The sequence below is a fragment of the Sander lucioperca genome, chromosome 19, assembly GCF_008315115.2.
Source record: "Sander lucioperca isolate FBNREF2018 chromosome 19, SLUC_FBN_1.2, whole genome shotgun sequence".
NCBI classification, from domain to species: Eukaryota; Metazoa; Chordata; class Actinopteri; order Perciformes; family Percidae; genus Sander; species Sander lucioperca.
In genome coordinates, this window is record NC_050191.1 from 15,908,929 (window position 1) to 15,929,246 (window position 20,318).

The 20,318-nt window shown below is 41.0% G+C and overlaps 1 protein-coding gene across 5 annotated transcripts in view; it reads left to right on the forward strand.

Annotated features, from left to right (window-relative positions):
- The window catches only part of stxbp5a (syntaxin binding protein 5a (tomosyn)), a 99,672-nt gene that overhangs the window by 17,559 nt on the left and 61,795 nt on the right, over window positions 1-20,318 (forward strand). The gene's annotated exons all lie outside the window — the stretch shown is intronic.

The following is a 20,318-nucleotide window of genomic DNA, read 5'->3' on the forward strand; positions in this document are numbered from 1 at the left end:
CAGGTTAAACTCTTTGTGAAACATGAACAAACACAAACAATGAATGCCACAGAACTTTCTTTTATTATCCAGTTTGACAGTCAGTTATAACGGAAAAAGAACGTAAATAAACTACTTTAACGTAGATTTTCTTTAGGGCTTTATTACATGGTATCGGATCAGTGCATAAATTCCAGTACTTCCCGATACTGATACCAGCATTTTAGGCAGTATCAGAGTCGATACTTTTGTCCACCTCATTGAGGAGCAATATTATGTGGATGGAGCAAAATATAAGGACTACTTTACAGTATAATGCTCACCAAAAATCACAACTGAAAAAGCAGCTTGTTATTTGAATAGCTTTAATTGCAGTACTTTGATCAATTGCATTTATTTCGAAAGTCATCCTTATAAATACATTTGACTTGACTTGTCCTTCCTGTTCTCTCTGAGGGCAGAGGTGGAGAAATAAAACTGCTCCCATGGAAATGTCTACTACGCCCCTCTCGAGGGATGCTAAGATTGAACATTTTTAGAAAGAGAGGACAAGACAGATAGATGATGCAAATACATCTGTGTACACACACACTCACACAGTCATATGTTGTCCTGGTTTCAAAGAACAGTACCAGTGAGGTGCCAACACATAGAAGTCACATTATTGCCAGTCATGTGTACGCACAGCTCACAAACTGGGGTGTAGTTACAGTATACGTTTGTGTGTGCTGAATATCAGCCGTCATGGTTGGGCTACCTAGCAGGCACCCTGGAGAAGTGATGGAATATGAGGGAGGAGGAAATAAGAAGAGAGAGAGAGATCAGACAGAGAGGCGATAGAGATGAAAATGACAGAGATTGTACCAGCAAGAGAGGCAGAGGGGCGACTGAGGGGATTAGTAGCAGAGCGAGGAAGATGCTCTTTCTTTTTCTTGTTCTCACTCCTTCGCACTTTTTCCTCTCTTCCACACGCTATAGGCACTTTGCCTGACACACAGTGATGAAACAGAATACATCCTGTCCTGTGTGCCCTCCACACTGCATGACACATGTATATAAACACAATAACATTCACAAGCAGGGACAATCCTCTTGACTTATGTAACTGCCTTTGTTGCACTATGCATTCACTATAGACCCATCCCTCTGAAGGCCTGTATATGATGTGTGATGAGATGTTGTGTGTGTCTTGTCTCTTCCCCACCCTCTCTCTTCTTTCTCAACTGGGCAGTTATAATCCCTAGCACTACAGAAATAAAGTAACACACAAACATGTAAGTACGGTGGTGTTTGTGCGTGTGTCATAGGCGCACATTTTTTTATTGCACAGATGGACTAGTGAGTCATCAAAGCGCTGTTGTTTAATCAAGTGCGTGGTGTGTTTGTCTGTGTGAATGTGTGTTCTTTTTATTAGTCCCGTCACTCAGACAGAAGGTCCTCCTTTCTGCACTCCTGAATTACTTAATCCAATCTAATTCATCACCTGCATTAATCCACAGTCCCTGTTTCTCTGCTATCCAGCCCCTGTCTGTTCCCCTGGCATACTCCTCTGTGTGCGTGTGTGTGTGTGCAACCAGTGACATGTTGAAATAATTTCCATCATTACGACATGCTAATCTGGTATTTTAGTTTAAAAATGTGCATGTGCTGTATTTAAATAAGATGTACTGGGTCTAATACTAATGTAGCGAAAAGAAGGATATGTTTTTAATCTCTGTAGAAAGTAATTTACAAGTGTGTAAGGGGTCTTTTCATCCTTTAAAAGAATTAATGTGATTCTCATATGCTTACATTCATCCAAACACCCATTCATTTGAAGCCACTTGTTTTGGTCAGGGTTGGGATTTTAATGCATTAACTAGAGGATAATTCTTCATGTTTTTCATGACCCCTTGACTTTTCCTCAGGCCAAAATTTGTACTTGTACAAGCGTAATGTAAACATCAAAAGACGAGGCTAGATTGCCATCACAATTGCAATGCAGAATAAAGGCCCTGATATACGCCAAAATGGACATAACCAGAAGGACGGACAACAGACATGCTCACAGATCTGTTTACACGTTGGGTGTCTACGTAGGTGGACATGTCGCAGTTGGTGCATCAGTCTGCTTTTTTTTTTTTTTTTTTTTTTTAAAGATCATTTTTTGCTATTTCTTTAGGCCTTTAATTCGATAGGAAAGTTTAGACATGAAATGGTAGAGAGACGGGGAATGACATGCAGTAAAGGGCCGCACCCGCGGCCGCTGCAGCGAGGACTGAGCCTCTCTATATGGCCGCACGCTCTACCAGGCGAACTACCCAGGTGCCCCCTGTTTGCACAGTCTTAAATGTTGCGCTGCATGCAGACGTATTTTGAAAAATGTATGCCCATGTCTGCAAGGGGCTTAATAAAATATACGTCATGCAGACCCTCACAGCTATTTAGACGAAACCATAATTTGCGCTCTGTGCACCAAAGGGAGGAAAGCATCTTGAGCTTAATGACCCCTTAACCCTTCATGTAGTGCCATCATGCAAACCTAATTTTGACTATTACTTGTGTGGCTCTAACAACAGCATATCATCAGTATGATGTTTGTTCTGCCAAACACTTTTTGTCTTTTGTTCTTCACACTTGACAAATATATTTAATTTATTTCTGTTTCCCATCTTGCATCTTGCTCAAGGACACTTCAGCAGTGCAGATGCTCACCAACACAGGGCCTTCAACCTCTGTCCTCCTGTTGAAGGACATCTTCTTGCTTATGCCACCCAGCTGTCCTTCGTGTGCATGTGTGTGTCAGAGATCAGAGTAGAGAGAAAATGCAGATGCTTTACAAAGTGCAACCCACCAGTGCTTCTGTGTGTGTGTATGCTAGTTCTCTGGCAGCCTCCAGTTTAGTGCTGGGTATACTTGGCCTTCAGTCTCGCATTAATCTAAGAGCAAAGGACAGCACTCCGATTAATTTTTTATATGCTGCATGACACTTGGCAAGACGCCCTTCTCTGGCGTGCTATTTGCAAAGTGACAACCATACAATGTACCAACAGTGTGTCTAATTAGTTCAAAAGCAGACACAACAAAATTCATTCCAGCAGGGAGTGCTGTATAGATAACTCAATCCATCAGTTTGAATAAATCTATTGATGCTGGTGTTGTAGTTCTGTAATATGATGGTATCATTAAGAAGATGCATACAGAAATCAGCAATCTGGTATGTTTTTTTCTGACTCTAGTGTCTGTTTTCCTCTTCTAGGTGAGTCTCTCTCAAGGTTACCTTTCATCTGACTTCCCTAACTATACTAATGATTCATCTCACTTGTGTTTTTATTTTGTTTTTTAACCTTTATTTAACCAGTGTGTGAGTAAGATGGCACAAAATCAGACTAATCCTACCTTGACCAATTCTAGAAAGACTATCCTATTCCCTTTCTCGCATTTTTGTGCACCGATTTTTAGTTTAACAGTCGATCTCTTACACACACACTAGTTACTGAGGTGTATATACAGCCAATCAAGTGTTACTGCACGGCTGGCATTATACTGACTCTTGCTGCGCTGGCAGCTCACAGGTACCTGTCCTTGAAAGTAGGCCTGACTCTGCATTGGTTGGCACATTGAAATGCATTAGAGGCCAACAGTGGCTAATCTCCCGTGGTCCTACCTTTGAAAAGATTTGTTTGATATCAGTGCCAGAGGGTGCATGTGTGTTTGTGTCAGGAGAGAGGAGGGGACAACAGAACACACACACACACACACACACACACACACACACACACACACACACACACACACGAATACCATAAATATTGTTGTGTTTCAGCTGTAGTGGAATGGTTCAGGAAACAGCCTTAGCAGCCAACAGTTAGGCCACTTCAAACATTAAACATTAGTCCAAATGTTACATTTTTATGACATAATGTGAAACAATACTACTATAAATGGCTGAGTTCCATTGCAACCTGCTCCATTTCTTGAACCCTGAAACATGATGAAGATGACCACATTCCCAAATGGACCTGATCCCGGGTCTGCACTCCATGGGTGAAGTTATATTGTATAACACATATTACCGTATACTGTCTGGTAGAGTGACGAGCCAAACGATAATGCAATGGAAAAGCTAAAGCAACTCTTTGGCGTCAGAAAAAAATATGGCCTCTCTCCTCTTCTGTTGCTTGAGCAACCTCGACATTTACTTTCCAAATATGGAAATAGAAACGAGATAATAAAGAAGGTGAACGTTTCTGACACCAAACACAACAGGGAACAACAGAACACACACACACACACACACACACACACACACACACACACACACACACACACGCACACAGTACAGTACACTTTGATTGCTTTGAGGTAGTGTTAGGAATATGGTGAGGAGAGCTCCAGGGAATGGCTTAATGGCTGTGTTGGTTTGTCAAATGTTTTCAGCTTTGTAAATGATGTAACATTCATTTTAATGTTCCTGTTTCTCATTATCTAACCATATATACCTGCCAATGTACAGTACAGCACAGTATAGTACCTGGCAAGCTTCTATTTAAGATTAGATTAGTGTTTGATGGTCCTCAGTCCAGATGCATTTAATTGCCTTTTGGAGCTTGTATTAAAACAGAGACTCATGATCTCACAGTGTAAATGTGTTAAAGGTTAATTTGGCATTAAGTTATATTCTAATAAAACACTTTCCTTCTTACCACTTTGAGAGGGTAATACATAAAGCCATCTAAATACATATGCTGGCTCCCATTTGCCACATCCATTATTCATAGACAGGAGGAAACCCAGGCTTTTAGTCCTGCAGTTGCTTGTGTCTTCCTCCCCACCTCCCCGTTTTTCTTCCTCTTCTCTTTCTGTATATAGCCAAACCATGTTCCTCCTGAAATTATTCTCCCCCTTGTCATTTTAACTTTCCACTTGGGTTTTGTCTTTGAAACTGTTATACTTGTTTTCTCTTCCTCTTTTTTCTCTCCATAATCCTTATAGTGTCTATAGTCTCAGTCCTTACATCTCTCTGTTATTTAAAGTAGACATTGATCGTAATTGTGTGGAGGATGATGTTTATACCATATATATAAATTACAAGCATTTGATCTGGGTTCTGTCCTTTTAATTGCCTCTTCACTCCATCCATGTTACCCAATGACAAGCATATCATTGTACAACATTATGGTTACATGGTAAAATTGATCAGATGTCAGGGATGGTTTTGTACCTGCATTACAAACCCCATTGTTTGGACTATCTAATAGTCTGTTTATGGATTGGAACACTCTGTTTTCATAGCGAGCATGTTCAATATGTGCAATCCGATGAGAACAGTGTGAGGCGAGAAAGAGGAATGAGCTATGTGTGCGAGGGAATTACAAGGTATCCCTTTAGAGATCTGGCGGTTCATGTTTCATTTGTATCAGAGATGTTGCTTGTTACCTTACAAATTAGGTATAAGTACATACACAAATGAAAAGCCTTGCCTTGAAAATCAACGTGTGGGTGGGTTTTGATTATGCACAACAAAACATGCAAGAATTAAATACCCCTTTGAATACCATGGATATAGTGCCACTCGGCCAGCCATGCCAAAACACGTATTTAAAGAATAATCTCAAAATGAAATAGCATAACATGTCAACATGAAACACAGCGCTTTCAAGCCGGAGGGCGGAGTTCACTTTATGGCGAAAACTAAATATTTTCACCCAGAAAACGCTCCTTCGTTTTAATCCAAACCACAATCTTTTTCCTAAACTTAACTACTTAACTTAATTACTTAACTAACGCTGCATGACGCTCACTTTTTCTGGCTAAACTCTACTACCATGGCCCCTGAAAGGGCCGTCATCTGGCGGTGCCTGTAGCCGGCTCACAGTCACCTATTGGCAGCTAAACACATCTACCAACTGCCACTGGTAAAACAAAGCTCTGACGGAGCTCTCTATAGCGGCTAAATACAACCAGCAACTGCCACACGGATTTCATCGTTCTATTGCACTATAGACTGTTCACATTACAGCACTTTACTTTGTTTAAAATAGGCTACTTCTATTGTAGGTATATAATATATGGTATATTGGTGTAGTATCATTGATCCCTTTGAGGGGGGATACATTTTGTTCCAACCGGGGATAAAAACAATTCAGCAGAGGCAGGGATATATAGACCAGAAAGGGGGAAATCCTACGCATACCCCATTGCAAATCGCACCCTGATAGTGGAGCATTTAGCAGTTACAGAGCCATATATTTATCTCAGGAGTTGATGGAGACCAAAACTGAGTCAATCTGAAAGTGAATATTGAATTTACAGTTGTCAAGTGGCCAGAAACACGACTCCAAATGAATGCCAATGTTGCTCTGTGTATGCTGTATGTTTAATAAGCCACTATTTGCGAACAACTTATCTACATCAAGTTAAAAGGTGATAATCTCTGTGTTGTTTTCACAGCTTGTTTCCAGTTTCCAGCCTCCAAGTTGCCAGAAAATCAGTCAAAGCTAGTTTAACATTAAACAGCTAAACACAGGAAATACCTGGTTGCCAATACTACAGTAGTGCCAGTACAGTAGTTTAAAATCCCAAGTTAAGTTTAATTCTTATTCTTGACAGATGATGGATGAGGAACATTGGAAAGTAGAGAAAGACCGAAGGCAATAGTTCAGGTGGGATTTAATCTGAGGCCAGCAGGTGAACATGCGGCTCCAGAGGAGATAGACTGGATTTACTGACTCGCCTTTGCAAAGTGATACATGATTTCTGTGATGGTTTCTAGCACAGTACCAATGTGTTTTGTGTGTTGCCAACTTGTGAAGTTCTTTCCTCTCCGGTCTGAATGGTACTCACACACACAGACAGACACATATAGGGTTTTTCCATTAGACAGGGTTGGTCCGCTATAGCCACGCCACAGGCTCACAGCAGTGGATAGCTGCAACGTGCTGCTATGGTCCTGCTTGGTCGCATGGCCGACTACTGTTGACCCGTGACGGTCTCCTCCGCTTAGCTGTGTCTTTGGCCAATTTACATTCAATTTTATGTTGCAATGTAATTTACATCATAGGCTATATTTTGTCCATCTTGACCAAACCAGACTGACCAAACATGGCAGAATTTTCTGTTTTAGGCTAAATAACGGCCACAAAATCTGATTTAGAAAAAACAAAAAACGTCATGGACGCCGGGTGCTTGGTGGTTCATAGCTGTAAGAGTCACCGGGTATTGTAGCTAAGATTAAAACTACAGTAAAGGTTGAAAATCACAGAGGGCAGATCTAATGTAGACTGTAAAGTGAGTTGAGAGCCTCTGCTTCTAGCACAGGTCATGCTGTAATTGGCCAAGTGGGGCTCAGACCGCTAGGGTGTTATCAGCAGATAGAGTCAGTGTCCTTGCACTTGTCCACAGGCCAGAACTCATGTTTAATACATAGTTGCCTTGTACCCAGCTTATTATGTGTGCTATGTGAGATATGCACATAACAATGAATAAAACACACATAACCAATGTGAACTGTACTCACCCAAAGCCAAATAGGTAATTTACTGATTGTCTCCACTAGAATTGTTTCCTGTGAAAAACATCATTTAGAAGTAGCAATGTATGTTCAGAATCGGTTCAGAACAGACCACAACAAAACTAAAGTCACTTTTAAGCAGTAATTGCAGCCACTTGTCACTTGTGGAGACATTGTTTAGCTTCGTCGCCTGTTGGAACATAATCCTTTAACAACAGCAGAACTTGTGATTTCTGTTGAGCCGCTGTCTGTCACACACTGTAAATGAGACTATTAAACAGTTTGACAGTTGCAATAGCAAAGCATAGTTAAAAATTACGTCTGTCCCATCCAAGATGATCAGGTTTGTCATACAAACTGAATATTCTTGTATTTCTCTTTTTTTATTCATACAGTATCTCTCCCTCTCTGGTGAGTTTCCTTCTCTTTCTTCTGTCACACTCTCTTTCATCCTCCCGTTCCGTTCTATTCCCCCCCCCGTACATTTCTCATTTTCTCTCCTATGCTATGCATGCTTTTGAAGGAGGGTTTGACCACCAGCTGTTCTGCTGACTCAACATTTGTTGCCCCATAGTTTTTACCCCTTTACTCCTTCCCACATCCCTTCTAGCTCATCCTCGCTCCTTCTTCTCTCTCACTCTCCCTTCCTCTTTACCGCCTTCAATCTCTACATCCAGTGAATATCCAAACCTCTTTCCCTGCTTTTATTCTGTTCATTTTTCCTCTCTCTCCCTCTGTCTTATCTCTTTTCAGGTATTTGCCTCTCAGTTGTTGCACAGTAACTCAGTGCTGAGTTGCTAAAAATAGATGATGTACTGGGTTATTAACACCCCACTATTGGGCAGAACTGGCCATGCTCCAGACACCAACAATCCACATTATCCGTACTGCATGTGGAGGCGGGGGGGTTACAAGTTTTACTGCGCATCACCACTGTGCCCGCCTTGCCTGTACTGGCTCAGGCCCAAACTAATTTATAGGCAATATGTCTTAATAGAGCTGTGGTTTTTTGTACAACTGGCCACCCTTTGTGTTACATCATAGGTCACTGCTATCTTCACAGATCAGTAAGGGAGACTATAAGAGCTCAAGAGGATGGTGGTTATTTCGTTTAATATTTCTTCTGCAGTAAACTAATCCAAATATGTATTCAAGTTAAAAGTTATCTGTGTAATATGTATATCTTGCACTGTGCAGTGTCATTAAGACCATGCATGCTCCTGTTGCCATGATTTTGAACCTGCACATTGAACCTGCCAGTGCAATCTTCATTTATGCAGCATTTTCCCGCCCCCTAATCAGCCTTCTACCTGCAAACTCTAAGAACAGGTCTCATTTGTTATTTTGTATTTTGGATTACTGCAATGTTGAACTGTGCACCTCAGCAAATGGCCATTGTCAAGAATGTCATAGAGATGAATGTAAGAGACAGGGGCTATAATAGATGTGTGTGTCGCAGTGCTTCCCAAGGTGAGTGTGTGGAAGCTTAGGCAGCGACAAATACTCAGTGGCCCCATCGTAGTTTAATTGTTTGCCTGCATAATAAATCAAATGTGTCAGGAGAGATTATTTATACAAGGACTGTGCTAAACAAATGAATCACCAGTTTGCTCAACTCTTGGTTTTTCCTTGGTGTGTAGCTATGTGTCGGTGCCTCAGGATTGCATTTGTGAGCTATTTGCTTGCGTTTCAGTATGATTGCATGACAATGCTTGTGTTTGTTTTTTTTTTCCATATGAGGGAGCCTGAATCTCATGGCTTGCTCGCGCTCATCTCTGTCATTGATGGATTTGGTGCTATCTGAATGCTGTGGCAGAGGGAGGAGAAAGGAAAACAAATTAACACAAATAAGTCTTAGGGGCCCATTTAGAGCTACAATGTGTAAATCTCTAAAAGTCAGAGGGTAGACCTGAGCTTTTTAAACTTACAATGTGCACCAGCACCTTGGTAGGATGCTTGTCATTGTTCCTGCTGTTGCTAAGCGACAGCTGAAAACCTGTTTAAAGGACATTTTTTCTCAAGTTGAGACGTTTTCAAATTTCACTGACCGGTGTGCTGCTCAGCGCAAAAAATGCCCTGCCCTCTTTGTCCAGAGCATGTCTTCCATACCATGTAAACCAAGAAAACCATGTCAGCATTGTAAAGAGAGGTCCCTGCTGGACACACAGGATATGCTTTCATTTCTCCAGTGCTGTAAAGGCATAAAAAATATAGAGCATTGTTGATCTGATGCAGTACATTTCTAAACAAATGTTTTGTGGCTAAACCTATAAGGTAAGGTAAGTATGGAAGCTGGAATGTGTCAAAACAATAATCTTTTAATTAACACATGTATTAAAACACAATTATCCCTTTAAATTATGCACTTCAAAAAGCTATTATTGAAAAAAGAATTAAAAAAAAAACATCCACAAATGTGCCAAGTCAGGGTGGAGCGACAAAAAGGCTGACTTCAGGAAGGTAGAGCAAAGTGCCTGGTAATGGCAGAGTGCCAGCCACAGTGCAGGGAGAGATCGTGGCCTGAAGGAATGGAGATGCAGCTCCCTCAACAGCCTTTTAATCTGATGTAAACAGCTGCAAGCAGCCAGCGGGAGACCAGGAGATGGGTGACATGGGAGCTTTTAGGCAGGTTAAGGTCAAGGTGGGTTGCAGAATTATGGATGATTTGTAGGATATCACATCCAAATGGGAACTGAGTAATGTGCACAAGCAGCTGAGCCGATTCCTTTGTTGTTGCGGTGGGGGTCTTTGCACGATTGTTGTTTCTCGAGGCTTATTACTGTATTGTTTCCACTGTTTTTTGTTGTAAAGGCATTCTGGTTTTCCCCTGTCTTGCTCCTATCCTCATTTCCTTTTCTTTCTCTCTGTCGTCCTTGGACTATTATTTTTGCATTGCCTCCCTTTTGTCCCTTCTGTTTTCTGCCGCCCAGCTTCCATCGCCTCATGGCTGTCTCTGGGTCCGGTGCAGAGCAGCCTGTGCCCCGTGGTCCCGCCTCCCTCTCGGCAGGGTGATGTATGAGTGGCTAGCTTTGACGTCACTTCAGGCCCAACGTCATAGCAACTCAGCGCTCCCAGGCTTGCTCTTTCTGGTGCTTTCTCTCAGTGCCTCTCCCTTATTCCTTCTTCTCTTATCCTCCATTAATCACCTCTCTTTTCTTCTTTTCTTTTTCTGTGTCTCCTCTGTGATGTCACCTCTGTTTTACTGTTTCCCCTTCTCCACATCCGTTTCTTTATCTTGCCTATCATTTTTCATCGCTCTGGCTAATGTTAAAACGTGCCTATCTTCTTTGTCCACCCTCCTTCTCGTTCTTATCTCTCTGGAGCTTTCTATTCTCATTTAGAGCTGCATCCTCTCCTTCATTTTTTTTCTATTTATTCCTCTCAGACAAATATACAGAAGCATGCTATGTTTGAAGAAAGCAGACGAGCAGTGAGCCAACCCTTCTCTCATGTGAAATACAGGCTCATCCCTATTCAATTACACTTATCAGGATCAACTCTATTCCTGGATAATGTGGTTTCATAAAACCTGCAGTCTGTTTCCCACTGTACCCAGCCAATTCTCTCTATGAAAACTTTGCTTTGCCAGATGCCCAGTGACTCACCTTTATTAGTCAGGAAAGTTGCCTGTGGCTTTGACAAAAATAAATATAAGAGGAGCAATATACCGTAAATGGGAATTATCAGTCAACTTTGACTTTCAGAAACACTCAGGAAAATTTCATCAAGCTTAACATGACGTGAAGCTGACCCACTTTCTGCTTTCGCTCTCTGTCTTCCTCTCTTTTCCTGTCTTCTTGTCTCGCTGCCTGCGGTCAGTCCGTCGACTTTTAGCATTGGTGCAGTGTGGTAAGAGGGGTGCAGAGCAAGATAGAGACCTCGCTTGGTAAGAATGGAATGAGGAATGCTCTTGTCAGCCATTGAGACACATTTCCTACTGAGCCTGTCCCGTGTGGATGGAGTTGAGGCACTTCAGAGTTACTTTGGGTCATGTTTGTTTGTACTAGAAAGAATTTGACCATGGCAACAGAGATGTCTAGGCATTTTTCTGTAGAGAGATGCGTGTCATTTTAAGATTCAGGAAAGGTCATGCACAGATTTTTTTTTTAATTTTTATTTTGCTGGCATTTGTAGTGCTCAGAGGACTTGAATGGAAAATTTTGTTCAGCGGTTCGATATTACTTGTCAATCACAGTGTGACCAGTAATTTCTAATCTCATTCCATCTTACTATTTTTGTTCCAAACAAACACTGCTACCTCTTCATAACAACATAACAATGTGAAAATAATTTATCAACATGTTTTCCCCCTGAGGAAATATTGTGGGTAACATGCATTTAGTTGATAACATGCAGGCTAATGCCTCTTCCATTTGGTTCAAGGATCATATAAAAAGTATGATTATGTTCATTAAAGGCTCCCTGAGTCTCATACTGTCTTTTTTTTCTTTAATCCTGTGAAAGATTTTGTAAATGGTTATTATAGCGTGTGATGTGAAAACAACCCACAGAAATGGAATTCATGTTATTTCCCTCCCTGGCATGAAATCAAGGCAAAGACACACCGCCAGAAGAAACATTTATTCTATAGGAAACACATTTTGACCAAACAGTGGTAAATAGCTACCCAGTGTTAGAGGTTTACACAAACAAATGTAAAAGCTTTCATGCACTGGGTAAAGATTGAATTACCATCACATATTGAGAGCAGCAGAAAGAGCAGACAGTGTATTACTTTTAAGATGGAGCAGTCGTTTTTATGGTCACACTTTATAATCATGTTTTATTATTTTTGAGCTAATTTGAGTCATTGATGAGCTAATCATTTGGCAAATGATTAACAAACAATTTAGTGGTTTATCATAAAACTATTGCAAATCATTAACCTTTAGAAATATTATTTAACAAAAAATTGTTAAATAATTAGTTATGTGTGTGCCTTGTCTATACAGTATTAACTTGGATAGTCAGTTTCACTCAATTGCTGTTTACTGCTTAGATAAACCGTCCTACTGGCTACTACTCAGTAGTCAGCAGTTGACAGTCGTCCACAAATAAATGTAATTTTCAAGAGACATTTGTTGTCCTAAATAGTTTAATATAGGGGTCAAATCCAAATTTTAGGAGATATATTAGGAGATTGCTAGCCTAGAAATCTAGACGCACCCTAGCGGCAGCAAATGTAATTTGCAGCCAGGGTCATTCTAGCAACTCTCCTTTGGCTTGCGAGCTGGAAAAACCAGATTCTAGTCAAGCCAATCACATCGTGTACAGAGTCGGTGGGCGGGCTTAACATAATGACGGCAGAGTTACGACGGTTCTGCGTGAATTCCCTGCTACTTGAAAACAAAGAAGATGGCTGCTGCTGCTGGCGAACAGCAGCCTTTCGAATCGGGTTTGGCCGCGACTCTGGAAGACTTGGAGTTAAGCTTTTCTTTGAGAAAAGAACAAAGAACGGCACTGAAGTCATTCTTAAAAAAGGAAGATGTTTTCGGAGTTTTGCCGACCGGATACGGCAAAAGTTTAATCTATCAACTAGCGTTGCTCTGGTTGGTTGTAGCGCTATCCTATTGCGTGCAGAGGGAATTTGAAAGACAACCGTTTATCCCGCCCCTCGGATTGAGCCCTGCCAATGGTGAGTTCCTTGTTTCTTGTCAGTCTAGGAGATTGCGACATTGAGATAAACAGTTGGTGACATTAACCTAATGCCAAGTTAGAAGAGGCCGCAATAAGATGACATCATTATTTTTGGCTTATGTGATGTTTAAGTCCCATGCTTCATGTATGTCATGGTTTATTCGCTAAGTCGATTTCCACTGCACTTTCTAGTATTTTCTTTTTATCGATACCAACTACTTCAACTTAGGCAAGCTCAAAAAAACGTTTGTAGTATTTTAACTCTTTTTCTCGCTCGTATTTCCAGCATTTCCACTGAGGTTGTTTTATGCACAAATTGAAATGTGCATAAAAACAAATCGGTGTAAACACACACATTGTAATCAAATGACATTCTTTAAAGCATTTAGACATGTTTTACTAAGGTACACATGAGCTTAACAGCCTCCTTATGTAAAGTGTAAGTTATTCTGCAAGAACTAGTGTCTCTTAGTCAGTGCATGTAAATGTAAAGAGAAGAATGCAGAACCTGAGTCTACCACAACTATGTTGCTTGTGGTGAAATTCATTCTTTGCACACCTCTTTATACACTGATCCGAAGTCTTTTCCAATTGGACTCAATAGCTTGTTGTGGCCTGCTGCATTTCTATGATAATTATTGTGGCAACATTCACTTGAAACATGAATAAAATCCACTTTTCCGTCTTTGAAGGTTTGACTTTATGTTGCAGGGTGTTTTTATGATTTCCTCTGTACGTACACAACAACACGTATGTGCGCTTCATGATAATGTGCTTGCGGGATGGCTGCCTGTCTTCAGAGAGAAGGCAATGTGAGCAGTTTCAAAAGCTGTATGTAAAAGTATGATTTGGCAAACCGCAATAGCAGAGGCGCCACTTTCTCTTCATCACTTTTCCCCCGTCTGAGCTTGGAAACAATTAAAAGCCAAAGCTGAAAATTAAAGCTTTTAGGCATACCACATCACAATCCTCATTAAATGAGCTGATCTAAGCTAGCTTGCTTTCCCTCACTTGCACATTTTGGCCTACATGGACGTCAGCGTGCCTTTACCAAGTCTGTGACAGTTTAGCCAGCAGCAGTATCCTCGAGGATCGCAGCCATATAGGTCAAGCGGAGAGAGCATTAGGGTCCTCTGTCCTCATCCACTGGGTGTGACAGTGTGTGCTGATGAGCTTTTTTGCTTCTCTCTCATAGTCAGAGTACTTTTCATGTTTTAATTTCCTGCAGTGTATGAAGCTCTAAACTTTAAATGTCCAGTGCTGCAGTGACCTTCTGTCACTGTACATATTTCACTTCTTATGTTTAACAAATACTTACAGACATTTTGTTACTATTACAAATGCCACTACAGGACAAACTTGAGTATGGAGAAAGAAATGCAAATAATACACCTTTTATTTCTCACTCTACCCCTCTGTCTTCAAAGCAGTTACTCAGTGATATTGAATAAGCTTTCTTTCCTCTCTCCTGTTTCTCAAATCCAATGTTATCGACCGTCCATTCACACTGTTATTGTCAAGTGATCGGCTTGGTTTGATGTGTTCAGGCATCATTGACCCATCTGTTTTGGTCACTGTGTTAACACGCAAGGCATACACACACTAACTGTTGCGTTTTTGCTGTACAGAACCCAAACAGGAAGCTGCAGGCTACATGAAGAATGCACATCATGATGTTCTTACTGTAGAACTTTCTAGTTGCAGTTTATTTCTTCAATCACTTAAGAAATGGAAGATACGTACATTTGATGTACATACGCACATTGGTGTCCAGGATACAACTTTATTTGGATTACACCTTTCATAAATTAAGACTGGTTAAAGTGTTATTATGATACATAGTTAAAAATTTGGTTCAGGGTTGTGTCCTTTTTCATAAACATTTTAAGACCAATTTATCCCATTTATGTATAAGTGAAGACAGACTACAAGCTTTGCTTCCTATAGATCCCATGGAGTGTTTGTTTAAGCGAAGGTTACACCTCCATTACTTTCAGAAGTGGAGTAAGACAGAACTTAAGGGTTCGAGGGTTAACAGAGAGTTGGCTGGTGAACATAAGAAGTTTTAAGCTTTTAAAGGCTAAGCTAGATGTCAGATGTTGTATAGGGGAAGATTCTGATCATCATTGACGTTTTCAGGCAGTACAAATGCTACTGAATCACACTGATACCTTGTGGTCAAACATAACTATAAATGACATAGTAGCCAGTGGTGATGGCACAGTAGATATGACGCATACCTTTGGTGTGGGAGACCTGGGTTCGAATCCCACTGTAGTACATCAACCAATGTGTCCCTGACCAAGCAAATCGTCAGCTAAATGACATGTGATGTAATGTAAAATGGAGATTAAAGGTTCTCTAAGTGATGTGACACGTTTTTTAGGCTACAACATTTTTTGTCACATACAGCAAACATCTCCTCACTATCCGCTAGCTGCCTGTCCCCTGAACACACTGTAAAAAAACGCGGTCTCTGTAGACAGTAGGGGTGGAACGGTACATGTATTCCTATTGAACCGAAATGGTACGGGCGTCTCGGTTCGGTACATGAATTTACATGGAGAATACACGGTATAAAAATAAATAAAAGTCGCGTGCAAATGAATTAATGTAATGTGGAACTACTGTTACATACGCGTTTCTTAGGGACACATAATCTGTAGCCCCGCCTTAGCTCTGAAGCTCCGCCTACATGTCAAGTCAGTCCAGTGAGTCCAGTATATACAGTCTATGGTCCAGACCAGAGCCATGTCTTTCTCTATCACTCTGGTCCACACGAAGCAAACTAGTCCCTTCCATATACAACCAAACACGGATGTACTGTAGCTGTATCCCTTCTTGCCTTGACCACAAATGGCTTCCAGGCCCATTTGCTTCGCTGTTTGCTCCGCTGTTAGCTCCGCTTTTAGCTCCGCCATTAGCTTCGCTGTTTGCTGCTAGCTCCGCTGTTAGCGTGTGAAGCTAACACCACAATTCGCCAACCGAAGCTGCTCTTTTAACACCCCTGCTCTGTGCATTCACATATGAGAGCAGCGCTTGTCTCCCATATCACACTACTAGCTGATTGTCTTATTTTGTTTACAAGTTCCAGATGGAGTCTGGAGATGATGTGGGGTAGCCTACTTATTGTTTACTGTTTACTTATCTTACTTTATACCTTTCAGGCTGTTGCAGCTAGCTCAGGGGACAGACTGAATGACACTAGGTGGTACAGCCGGAGACATGCACAATAAAAACAATTGCCTTCTGCATTTTTGTTATGCTTTTCCCTCCATTGTACCGAACCGAACCGTGCTGCCTGAACCGAGGTATGAACCGAACCGTGACTTCAGTGTACCGTTCCACCCCTAGTAGACAGCTCAGGCTCCACAAACGGCAACAAAAACAAACCGCGCCAACCTGCACAATGAACCATAACAAACAGTGTTCCAGCCAATAACCGACAAGAAGGAGCTGGTTGAGTCATGAATACGCATTGTGGAAATAACCTACGTGCTAACGCTGCTGTAGTGATGGCTCAACCAGCTCCTTCTTGTCGGTTATTGGCTGGAACACTGGAAGGCTGTTTGTTATGGTTCGTGGGGCAGGTTGGCGCAGTTTGTTTTTGTTGCCGTTTGTGGAGCCTGGGCTATCTACAGAGACCGCGTTTTTTTTACAGTGTGTTCAGGGGACAGGCAGCTAGCGGATAGTGAGGAGATGTTTGCTGTATGTGACGAAAAATGTTGTAGCCTAAAAAACGCTTCACATCACTTAGAGCACATTTAATAAATTGGACCAAATGATGCAAACCGTGAAAAAGAAGGGATGAAAATACACATAGTGTGTGTGTTTACTCATAAACCCCTTCTTGTGTATTCAAACCAAAGGATAAAAATGCAAAGGAAGAGTTGCTGGGATTTTAGCTGAGGAGAAACAAGGTGTGTGGTGCTGGCTCGTTGATATGGTGGATTTATTTATTGGGATGGTCACAACACACCTCAGGAATGATTACATGCATTACAGCCTAATACATTACACCAGTGCCTGTCTGGTCCGTGTACTTGGTGGCCAACGGATTTTCGTTTTGAAAGGAAAAAAACAAAAAACGAAAAACGGCCAGTTTCCCAATTACCATTAGTAAATAGGAAAACAAAAAACGGAAAACAACCCATTATTCGTTTTTTGTTTTGATATTAAAAAACGGAAAACGAAAAACAATCTCGTTATCCGATTTTCTTTGATGTATTTGTAGATGGAACTCGGAAATTAAAATATGTGTATAAATCTTATTCCTTTGTCAGTACCCGATCCGTACCGCCTGTAAAATCCGTTCTGTGCACTGCCTGATCAGTTCTACGCTTGCGCGAACACCGGCAAACTTCACAGCTCTATGCACGCATTGGCGTAAGGATGTTTGGACATTCCCGGTTACCGGAAGAAAACATTAGACAGTGACAGTAGACTGTTATGATGGCAAAGATGAAGTTTACAAGGTGTTTGCTGGAGTTGCCTAAAGTATCTGTTAATGATATACAGAGGGTCGTCCGGCCATCCAGTACAACACCATGTAGCAAATTAAATAAAGGCTTCAAATTTTACATTTCGTCATTTCTTTGCAACTTTGAAGGTAATTTGCTAACGCTAGCTAGCCTGAGCTAGAAGCCTTGCTTTGGTGTTATAAGTCATGACTCCGTCCTGCTTCAGGTTAACCATGTTTTAAATAAAGTTTAAGCATGTGAATACCTCTCACTTCATGTGTTTGTACTTTTATGAAAGTATCAGGTAAAAACAGGGCTACAAATGAGATCTCTGTGAGAGACCAGCATACTCCTAGCAAACTATTATGTAGCTCAATGCTGGACATTTCACCCCTAATTCCGGTCACTTTACTGTATTTGTATTTGTTTAGTATTTGGTTTAGAAGCCTTTATTGGTGATTTTTTACGGTACAAAGTCCTGCTATATACGTACATAGCTAGCTATATATGCTCCGCTATGTCGCGTTAGCATGCAGCTACAATAGTTAGCTATGAGTATGCTAACGTTAGATTGTAGTGGAACGAAGCAGCACTTTCTAACGTCAAAAATCGCAGACCAAACACTACACAATCGGACATGTTTCAGCAGGAATGTGACTCGGAATTGGGGAGAATTTAACAACATTGCCAGCTAAGATGACCGTTAGCATGTAGCTACTATAGTGTTTACTTCCGTTAGCATGTAGCTACTATAGTGGTATACAGCAGTGGTGGCTGGGAGAGCTGTCATTCCATCTTCAAAAGGACACTTATGTACGTTTACACTTCATCGCATTAATAATAGACAGTCTATGGTTATTAGTCAAGACGAAGTATTAGGTAAAAACATGAACGTAAACAACACAACAACGATGTCGCTACACGGTTTTGGATCAGTGACAAGTTTCGAATGTTTGTAGCTATGACTATTGTATAATAAAGATTTAATAAAAAAAGATTTAATAAAAAAGTTGTAATGTTTGGTCGTAAAGTGTTTACACGTTACTTATATACAGTCTATGGTTACAAATCGCACAGGGACATTGTTAGTTTTCTACTACGTAATTATGCGCATGCACAGAACGGATCTTACAGGCGGTACTGGCCAATAAATGCTATTGAAGGGCGGGTCTTGGCGTGGCGGGAGTAACTTCCGGGTCACGAAAAAAATACCAATGCAAAATTAAGGAATACGACTTATACACACGTATTTTAATTTCCGAGTTCCATCTACAAATACATCAAAGACAATCGGATAACGAGATTGTTTTTCGTTTTCCGTTTTTTAATATCAAAACAAAAAACGAATAATGGGTTGTTTTCCGTTTTTTGTTTTCCTATTTACTAATGGTAATTGGGAAACTGGCCGTTTTTCGTTTTTGTTTTTTTCCTTTCAAAACGAAAATCCGTTGGCCACCAAGTACACGAACCCTGTCTAGGGGCTGAAGGCGCAGTTTTCACCATGTGGAGAGGAGGACTTGATTATTGGTGTTTGAATTAGATTGTTATGGCTTTGCTTGTTCTGTTGTTGCTGTTGTTACCATTGCCAACGTGATGCAGCTTATTCTGCTGATATTCAAATATATAGAAATAGTTAATCAAAGGAATATATTTTCATTCTCACTATTTTCTGTGTGGATGCATGAAAGATACTCTTGTAATGTTTGATTAATCTGTATTCATAAGTCACTGCACGGTGGTCAAACTCTGTTTTAGCTGGAAACCTCTGCAGGCAATTTATAGTACACACACACACACACACACACACACACACACACACACACACACACACACACACACTGATGAACAATAGCGTTGTCCCCAGGGTGTTACATCTCTATGTGCCCCCAGTATGAAAAATTGCCACCCCCCACCTTAGTCCTTCGAGTTATGGGAAGAATGAATGGATATAATCAGTAAGCTCACCCATTCACTCTCCTCAGGGAGAGAATCCACTTATTCTCTGTCAGTCCCTTCCCCTCATCTCTCTTTTTTTTTACCCAGCCTCCACCCTTCTGCCCCTCTCTGCATGTTTTCTCTCTCCTCCGCAGCTTATCAGAGTTGCCGATCTCTGTTTAACTGTATCCTCTCTCTGCTATTATTTTCTCATGTGCTCACATACTATCTAATATCCACCTCTTCTCTGCTGATTCATTTTCTATATATTTAAATATCTGAATGATCCCCCTCCTTCCATTTTCTCCCCCTCCACAGTACAGTTTCTTTCCTTCGCTGCAGCAGTGGCACTGCCAATGTTCCCGTTTTGTTTCCACTATATCTATATTCCTTGCAAGCCCTCTAACATACTACTACTTCTGTATAACTGCAGTCATTGACGTGGTTCAGCAATTCCAAGTCATTATAAACACCTGAATTACATATAGTGTTAGGTACTGTAAGTGGCTCTTAAGTGCCTTTATTCTATGACAAACGAATGTAATTCACAGGAATGTGAAGTGTCAGAAAGGGTGAAATCCTGCAATCTTGTTGTACGTGATGAATATGTTCAAGCTCTGTTGGTAGACCATACAAATGTCACTGTGGATGTTCCATTTTCCTTCCTAGCAGGTAACCAGGTAGCAGATGTCATGACCTTTGAATCAGGTGTAGTAAGGAGCAAATTACCTTCAAATGCTGAGGCTGTTGTCCTGGGCTGCCTCATGTATATTCAGTGCATACTGGGCTGCCTACACAAACAAAAACAAGCAGTT